This window comes from Macaca fascicularis, chromosome 6 (genome assembly GCF_037993035.2).
Source record: "Macaca fascicularis isolate 582-1 chromosome 6, T2T-MFA8v1.1".
Classification (NCBI taxonomy): domain Eukaryota; kingdom Metazoa; phylum Chordata; class Mammalia; order Primates; family Cercopithecidae; genus Macaca; species Macaca fascicularis.
This window is the reverse complement of record NC_088380.1, coordinates 76,769,450-76,777,693: the sequence shown is the minus strand read 5'-3', so window position 1 is coordinate 76,777,693 and position 8,244 is coordinate 76,769,450. Positions and strand designations below refer to the sequence as shown.

The 8,244-nt window shown below is 37.5% G+C and overlaps 1 long non-coding RNA gene across 1 annotated transcript; it reads left to right on the top strand.

Annotated features, from left to right (window-relative positions):
* Window positions 1-94: 94 nt before the first annotated feature.
* Window positions 95-5,590, top strand: LOC141407011 (uncharacterized). Its single transcript, XR_012413726.1, has 2 exons — window positions 95-508; window positions 3,536-5,590. It is a non-coding gene; the product is annotated as an uncharacterized lncRNA (long non-coding RNA).
* The last annotated feature ends 2,654 nt before the right edge of the window (window positions 5,591-8,244 follow it).

Here is an 8,244-nt window from a genome sequence, read left to right as displayed (position 1 = left end):
AAAGAGAATCTGGGCTCCACCGAGCGCCGGTCCGATTGGCCGGGGGGCGGAGCCCGCCGCGGGAACGTTCGGCGGCGGTCGCCTTGGCAACGGCGGCGGGGCTGGGAAAACTGCGGCCTCGGTCGGCTGGGCCTGTGGGCCTGCGTCCGGCAGCGCGCGGCAGTGCTTTCTAAGCGGGCTCTGTAGCTTCAGACCTCACCGGCCTGGCGCGGGGCTCACAAGTGCTCGCACTCCCTGCGGCCGGCGCGCTGACCGGAGCCTCTGGGTCTCGCACGCAGCAGCTGCAGACGCTGTCCTGCGCGGTGGGGCTGTGAGCAAAATGGCCCGCCAGTGTGGTTGCTCAGACTGTGCTGGGCCCTCCTAGGAGGATGGCCCTGCCCCAGCCTAACTTCTGTACCCCAGCATAACCTCCAAAGTAACAGCCGTGCCCTGGGAGCCTGTTCAACACTGAACATATCCCACAATAACACAGTTCCAGCGTCGCTGGTAAAAAGCAGAAATGGCTTCGGTAGGTAGATGCGGGTGGATGGCTGCCTGCTTAGTACAAAATAGGCTTTTGACGTGTGTTGTATCTGGCGTATAAACTACTATGTAATTAAAATTCAGTGATTTATAAAATTTTTACGTCTCCAGGTGTGCAATCCTATAAAACTGTAGTTTCTTGCTCTTAGAAATAACAAGCCCTTCTCTCCCTAACCTGCCATCATGAGAAATTAAAATGTCCTCTATTTTCTGTACGGCAAATGATTCAAAATGGGAGTGGTGGACGTTTTTATACCCAATTGCAACAACGGTAATGAGATAAATATCAGTTCCCTTCCCTCAGATGATTCTTATATGTAACATTTACTGTATAAAAATACTTAAAATTTGCATAGCTAGCTGATTCTTATTTTCTAAGGTGATGATTCCGGTGATAATATTCCTCACATGATCAATGTGAGTAGAAATACCAGCAGTTCCGACTATCTTACTGGAAGTGCTGTATATATTTTGAGAATACGTAACAGTTGTTGCCTTCCTGTCATAGTTTAGGTAAAATTGCAGTATATAATACTAGAAAATGTCTGTAAATTTTTACTAAGATAATTTATTTGTTCATCTAAACATGTTAACAGTTTTCATTTGAACTACAGTCATTTTGCAGGAACAACTAGTTTATTTAACTTAAAATTTGAGACTAAAAGTACCATTTTTTAATTATTGGGAAATTGAACTTAGCAAGGAAAATATTATAGATAACTAAAATACTCATGATTTCAACATGTTCTAATGTTAATTTGATAGTAATTGAATACAGTAGTGTATATCAAAAAGAGCCCCCCCCCCAAATAGGAGTGGATTACTAAGAACAAAAATGTAATATAAACTTTCCTAAATGGTAGTTTATCTGCAGGAAAATATACCCAGAAAAAGTGTATTTATCCAAATAACAAATGGCTTATTTCTGCATTTGAAAAGTTACATCGTGGACTAGGATCTGTACAAATCAGAGGATGTGTAGTATTTGCATTATTCTTTGCTAAAGGAAAAAACACAAATATTTCTAAAATCTAAAGGATTAGCAAATAATGACAGATGTAAATACTGCTGACTAAGCAATTAGTAGGAGTTCCTCTGATTAATAGTTTAGAAATAATTGAAATGAAGAAAAAGCAACATTATTTAGCCTAAGAGGATTTATTGGCCACAATCGTTTGAAAGAAAAAAATGTTGATTATCAGATGTTGTAAAATTGAGATTAAGCAAATTAAATATGTATTCTTTTGTAAAAATCAAAGTGAATGAAAATATTAATATAAAATAGTTCTATGTTGAATAGAGATTCTTACACATGTAGCCTTTTTGTCTCTTCTAGGTCAAATTAAAAATACATGTTTTAAAGAGTAAATCTTATCATTAACAAGGATTTATTAACATGGCTTATTTTATTTTTCTTTGCACCATTTGCACATATAATAGCAGCTATCCAGTAGTATTTTCTCTTTATACCTAAATATGCTCATGTGGTAAAACTTTGAAGAATTATTGATAATTTTTAAATGACAAAAATGAAGTTAAAAATTATAAACTTTGTTTTTACCTTTAAAACATAGATACCTTATATTTTAAATTTCTGTATTAATTTTATTTTCTCAGGTGAAAAATTTACCAAGATAAAAATAAAAACATGTTAGAAGTTACAAAATAGCATCTGAGGAAGAAAACATGCCTATAAGCTTTCACCTAGGAATGACAAGATGCTTATTTTGTCAGGTGTAGCATTGTCAAAACAAGTGTGGAGCTTGCAGGCAGAGGACCTATATGCAGACGCTGGCTTTACCACTTATGAATGCTTTTGGTTCAGTCTTTCTGAGCTTCACTTTCTTTTGTCTGAAACGAGATTAAGTAAGATAAGTTACATAAAGAACTCATGAGCAGAGTGCAGGGCAGGTTGTTAGAGGGCAGTGAATGAAAGTATTACTAGACATTAATATAAATCAAAGATGTTTGAGAAGGAGGAATGATTATTGAAAAAGTAGGTCTGGAAGTTCAAAAATTGTTAAATAAATATCTTTAATAGGCAATTGTTGGTGAGTATATAGAAACCTGGTAAGATAAATAATCTTTTAAATGCAGCCAAGCTTCTAAAATAGAACAAGCCTGGGCGCAGTGGCTCACGCCTGTAATCCCAACACTTTGGGAGGCCGAGGTGGGCAGATTACCTGAGGTCAGGAGTTTGAGACCAGCCTGGCCAACACGGTGAAACCTCGTCTCTACTAAAAATACAAAAATTAGCTGTGTGTGGTGGTGAGCTTCTGTAATCCTAGCTACTCAGGAGGCTTAGGCAGGAGAATCGCTTGAACCCGGGAGGCAGAGGTTGCAGTAAGCCAAGATCACACCATTCATTTGCACTCCAGCCTGGGTGACAGAGCAAGGCTTTGTCTCAAAAATAAATGAAAAAATAAAAATAAATAAATAAAAAAAATAGAATAGAATCTTCTAAAATATTGTTTCCATTTATACTTCTGGAAAGACAATTATTTCACATTATGTAGTTTAAAGAATTGCCTTACACTGAAACATCTTCAGGTTGACATTATGAAAAAAAGTTTCAGTAATTATTTAGAAGAATTTAATTCAAATATTGAAGAGGACAACTGTAGTCAATATTCAGAAATGTATAAATAATCTACAGGCATTTCTCATTTAAAGTAAGCCCAATATATAAAGTTTGAATTCTTAAAAATGATAAATTAGGGAGTTATGAGTTGGGAAAAATTAACTTCAAAGCTCCTTTAAGTATTAACATGTCCTAGTGATTATAATACGATTCTGCTTATAAAAAGGTCTACTTAGACTTCCAGTTTTGGGAAGATGGAGTAGATATACTTGTCCCTATTCCTCCCACTAAGTATAATGAAAAATTCTGAACTTTACATATGAAGCAAACATAAAAGTCTCCAAATGGTGGAAAAAAGACAGATCAACTAGAGACCTTGGGACCCAAGGAACAACATGATGGTTAATTCCCTATGTTTACTTTTTGCTTTAGATACACCAGACTTGAAACTTTAGATATCAGCAACCTGGAAACACCAATGGCACAGACAAAAAAAGCCCCAATCAAAACACTGCTCCAGCTGAAGGGCCAGAAAAGGAGTATAGCAGACAGAGAACTTTTTGACAATAAATGCATACTCTAGGCAACTACAGACAGAATTGTGACCCCATCCTACTCATGTCAGCAAAGTCCTAGTGGAGAGCATAGACCCCTACCCTCACCAGACTATTAGGTAGTTTAAAGAATTGCCTTACACTGAAACATCTTCAGGTTGGCATTATGGAAAAATATTAAGTAATTATTTAGAGGTGTCCTAACCCCTCCTTCCCAGGGTGGTGTCGGAGAAGGTCAAATAAAGAACCAGTACTTTCATCATCATACGTCAGTAATAAGGAGTCTCCCATCCTGGGTGTCAGTGAAGGCCAAATGAGGAACTTGGATATCTCCTCCAACTTGGCCTGCTCCCCACACCCACTTCCCCTGCCAGTACCATGTTAGAAAAAGCCAGCTAAAAGAGATTTTAATGAGATTCAAAACCTCATAAATATCCCATATGTCCAGGTTTTATGAAAATCACTCATGATATATATCAAGAACTAGGAAGATCTCAAACGATATGAAAAAAGACCATTAATAAATGACAAAACCAAGAAGACAAATATGTTAGAATTATCTGACAAAGATGTAAAAAAATTATCTAACAAAGATGTTAAAAAATAAAAATGCTTCAGTGAGCAACTACAAAAACACTTGACACAAATGAAAAAATAGGAAGTCTCATTAGATAAGTAGAAGACATAAAGAAAAACCAAATGGGAATTTTAGAACTGAAAAATACAATAATCAAAATTAAAAACTAAATGAGTTGAATAACAGAACGAAGGAGACAAAGGAATAAATCAAGGAACTTGAAGATAGAAGAACAGAAATTATCCGCTCTAACAAAAGAGAGAAAATAGACTAAAAAGAGCAGATTCTCATGGAACTAAGTGACTACAACAAAAGATGTAACATTCATGAAATCAGAGTCCTAGAGGGAGAAAAGAAAGAGGGTAAGGCTAAAAATACTCAAATAAATAATGTCTGAAAACTTCTGAAATTTGGTGAAAGACATAAACCTACAGATTCAAGAAGCTGAGTGAGTTTTTAACAAAGGAGCCAAAACAGTTAAATGGGAAGAAGGTAGTTATTTTTTAACAAATAGTGCTGAAACAACAGGGTATTCACATGCAAAAGAATAAAGTTGGACGTCTGCTTCACACCATATATAAAAATTAACTCAAAATGGATCATAGAACAAAATCTAAGTGCTAAAACTATAAAATTATCAGAAGTAAACATGGAAGTAAAGTTTTGTGACCTGGAGTTAGGAAAAGACTTACATATGACACCAAAAACACAAGCAACAAAAGAAAAAGTAAGTAAGTTGGATTTCATCAAAATTTTAAACTTTCACGCTTCAAGTGGCACCACCAAGAAAGAAAATGAAAAGACAACACACGGAATGGGAGAAAATATTTGCAAATCACATATACAATAAGAGATTTATATTTAGTATAGATAAAAACTCTTATACCTCAATAATAAAAAACAACCTAATTAAAAATGGAGAAAGGATCTGTATAGACATTTCTTCAAATAAGATATACAAATGACGAATATGCTTATGAGAAGAAGCTCAACATCATTAGCTACTAGGGAAATGCAAATCAAAACAAGGAGACACCACTTCACACTCATTAGAATATCTATAACATGAAGTACAGGTAACAGGTATTGGGGAGGATATGGAGAAATTGGAACCCCCATACACTGCTGGTGGGAATGTAAAATGCTACAGCTGCTCTGGAAAACAGTGTGGCAGTTCCTCAAACAATTAAATATAGAGTTACTCTATGACTCAGGAATTCTACTCCAAATAAAAGAAAACATATGTCTACACAAAAAGTGGTACAAAAAGCAGGATTATTTGTAATTATTTGTAATATCCAAAAAGTGGTACAACTCGAATGTTCATCAATTGATTAATGAATAAACAAAATATAGTATGTGTGTGTGTGTGTGTGTGTGTGTATATATACAATGGACTATTAATTGGTACTAAAAAGGAATAAAGTGCTAATACATGCCAGAGTATGACTCAACCTTGAAAGCATTATGCTTTAAGTAAAAGAAGCCAGTTACAAAAGCCACATGTTACATGATTATGTGAAAGTCTAAAATAAGCAAATATATAGAGACAAAGTATGTCAGTGGTTTCCAAGGGTCAGGAGGGGAAATAGTGATTACTAATAGGTATAGGGTTTCTTTTCTAGGTGATTAAAGTGTTCTAAAATTAGATAGTGGAGGTTACACAATGTTGGGAATCTAAAAACCACTGAATTATAAACTTTAAAAGGGTGAGTTTTATGGTTAAAAATTATATGTCAATAAAGCTGTTACTAAAAAAAAGACAAATGAAACCTAATAGGATAAACTCAAAGATATTTCATGCCAAGATGTATCATTCAACTTTTGAAAACTAAGAGCATAGAAAAAAATTGTTAAAAGCAGAGTGCAAGAAATGACACCTTACTTGTAAGGGAAAAGCAATTTGAATGACAGTGGATCTCACATCAGAAACCATGGACTCCATAAGGAAGTGACACAACATCTTTCAAGTGCTAAGAGGAAAAAACTGTCAACCCAAATCTAATATCCAGCAAAAAAAATCCTTTAGGAATGGAGGGGGAAATAATGATGTCCTCAGATGAAGGGAAACTAAGAGATTTTGTCACTAGCAGTTTTTTTCTAAAAGCATGACTACAGAAATTTCTTTAAACAAAAAGGAAATTATGAAAGAAAGAATATTGGAACATTAAGTGCAAAGAAAAAACACATTAAGTAAAAATATGAGTCAATATAATAGGCTTCCCTTCTCTTGAGGGATTAAAGCAGAAATTTTAACATCTGATTTGGTAGAGAGAATACTTAGGACAATCATATTATAAAAGAAAAAAGATAAGGAACTATAAAGGGAAATAAGGTTTGTACACTTCACTTGAACTGGCAAAATTACACCACAAGTACACGAGGATAGGTTTGATATCGATATTGACTTAGTCCACTTATGCTGTTATATCACAATACCTGAGACAGTAATTTAGAATAAACTGAAATTTATTTTCTCACAGTTCTGGAAACTGGGAAGTCCTAGATCAAGGCATCGGCATCTGTTGTCTGCTGAAGACCCTCTTGTTGCATGAAGCCTCTTTTATAAGGGCCTTAATAACATTAATGAGGAAGAACTTTCATGACTTAATTACCTCTTAAAAACTTTACTACCTAATACCATCACATTTGCAATGCCTGAATTTTGGAAGGGACACATTTAAACCATAGCAAATATATGAAAAATTTTAAGTTATAAAAATATGTATAATTTTAATACCTAAAGCAACTAGTAAAAAAGAAATAGATACACTCAAAAACAAAAATTAATATGGAATTCTAAAATGTAACCCACAGGAAGTAACCCACAAGACAATAAGGAAAAGAAAACAGAGAAATGAAAAACAGAGAGAATAGACAGAAAACAAAATATAAAATAACTGATTTAAGCTCTAACATATCTGTAATTACATTCAACATATTGGAAAAAAGGATTGTTGGAGGTGGGTGGCAAGATGGCCGAATAGGAAGAGCTCCGGTCTGCAGCTCCCAGCGAGATCAACACAGAAGGTGGGTGATTTCTGCATTTTCAACTGAGGTATCTGGCTCATCTCATTGGGACTGGTTAGATAGTGGGTGCAGCCCACGGAGGACGAGTTGAAACAGGATGGGGCGTTGCCTCACCCAGAAAGTGCAAGGGGTCGTGCAACTCCCTCCCCTAGTCAAGGGAAGCCGTGAGAAATGGTACATTCTGGCCCAGATACTATGCTTTTCCCACAGTCTTTGCAACCCGCAGACCGGGAGATTCCCTTAGCTCCCTACACCACCAGGGCCCTGGGTTTCACGCACAAATCTGCGTGGCCATTTGGGCAGACACTGAACTAGCTGCAGGAGTTCTTTTTTCATACCCCAGTGACGCCTGGAATACCAGTGAGACTAAAGTGTGCACTTCCCTGGAAAGGGGGCCGAAGCCAGGGAGTCAAGTGGTCTAGCTCAGTGGATCCCACCCCCACAGAACCCAGCAAGCTAATACTCACTGGCTTGAAATTTTGCTGCCAGCACAGCAGTCTGAAGTAGACCTGGGATGCTTAAGCTTGGTAGGGAGGGGTGTCTGCCATTACTGAGGCTTCAGTACATGGTTTTCCCCTCACAGTGTAAACAAAGCCTCCGGGAGGTTCGAACTCGGTGGAGCCCACCGCAGCTTGGCAAAGCCGCGGTAGCCAGACTGCCTCTCTAGATTTCTCCTCTCTGAGCAGGGCATCTCTGAAAGAAAGGCAGCAGCCCCAGTCAGGGACTTATAGATAAAATTCCCATCTCCCTGGGATGGAGAACCTGGGGGAAGGAGCGGCTATGGGTGCAGCCTTAGCAGACTTAAACCTTCCTGCCTGTGGGCTCTGAAGAGAGCAGCGAATCTTTCAGCACAGTGCTGGAGCTCTGCTAAGGGACAGACTGCCTCCTCAAGTGGGTTCCTGACCCTCGTGCCTCCTGACTGGGAGACACCTCCCAGCAGGTGTCAACAGACACCTTTGCAGGAGAGCTCCAGCTGGCAT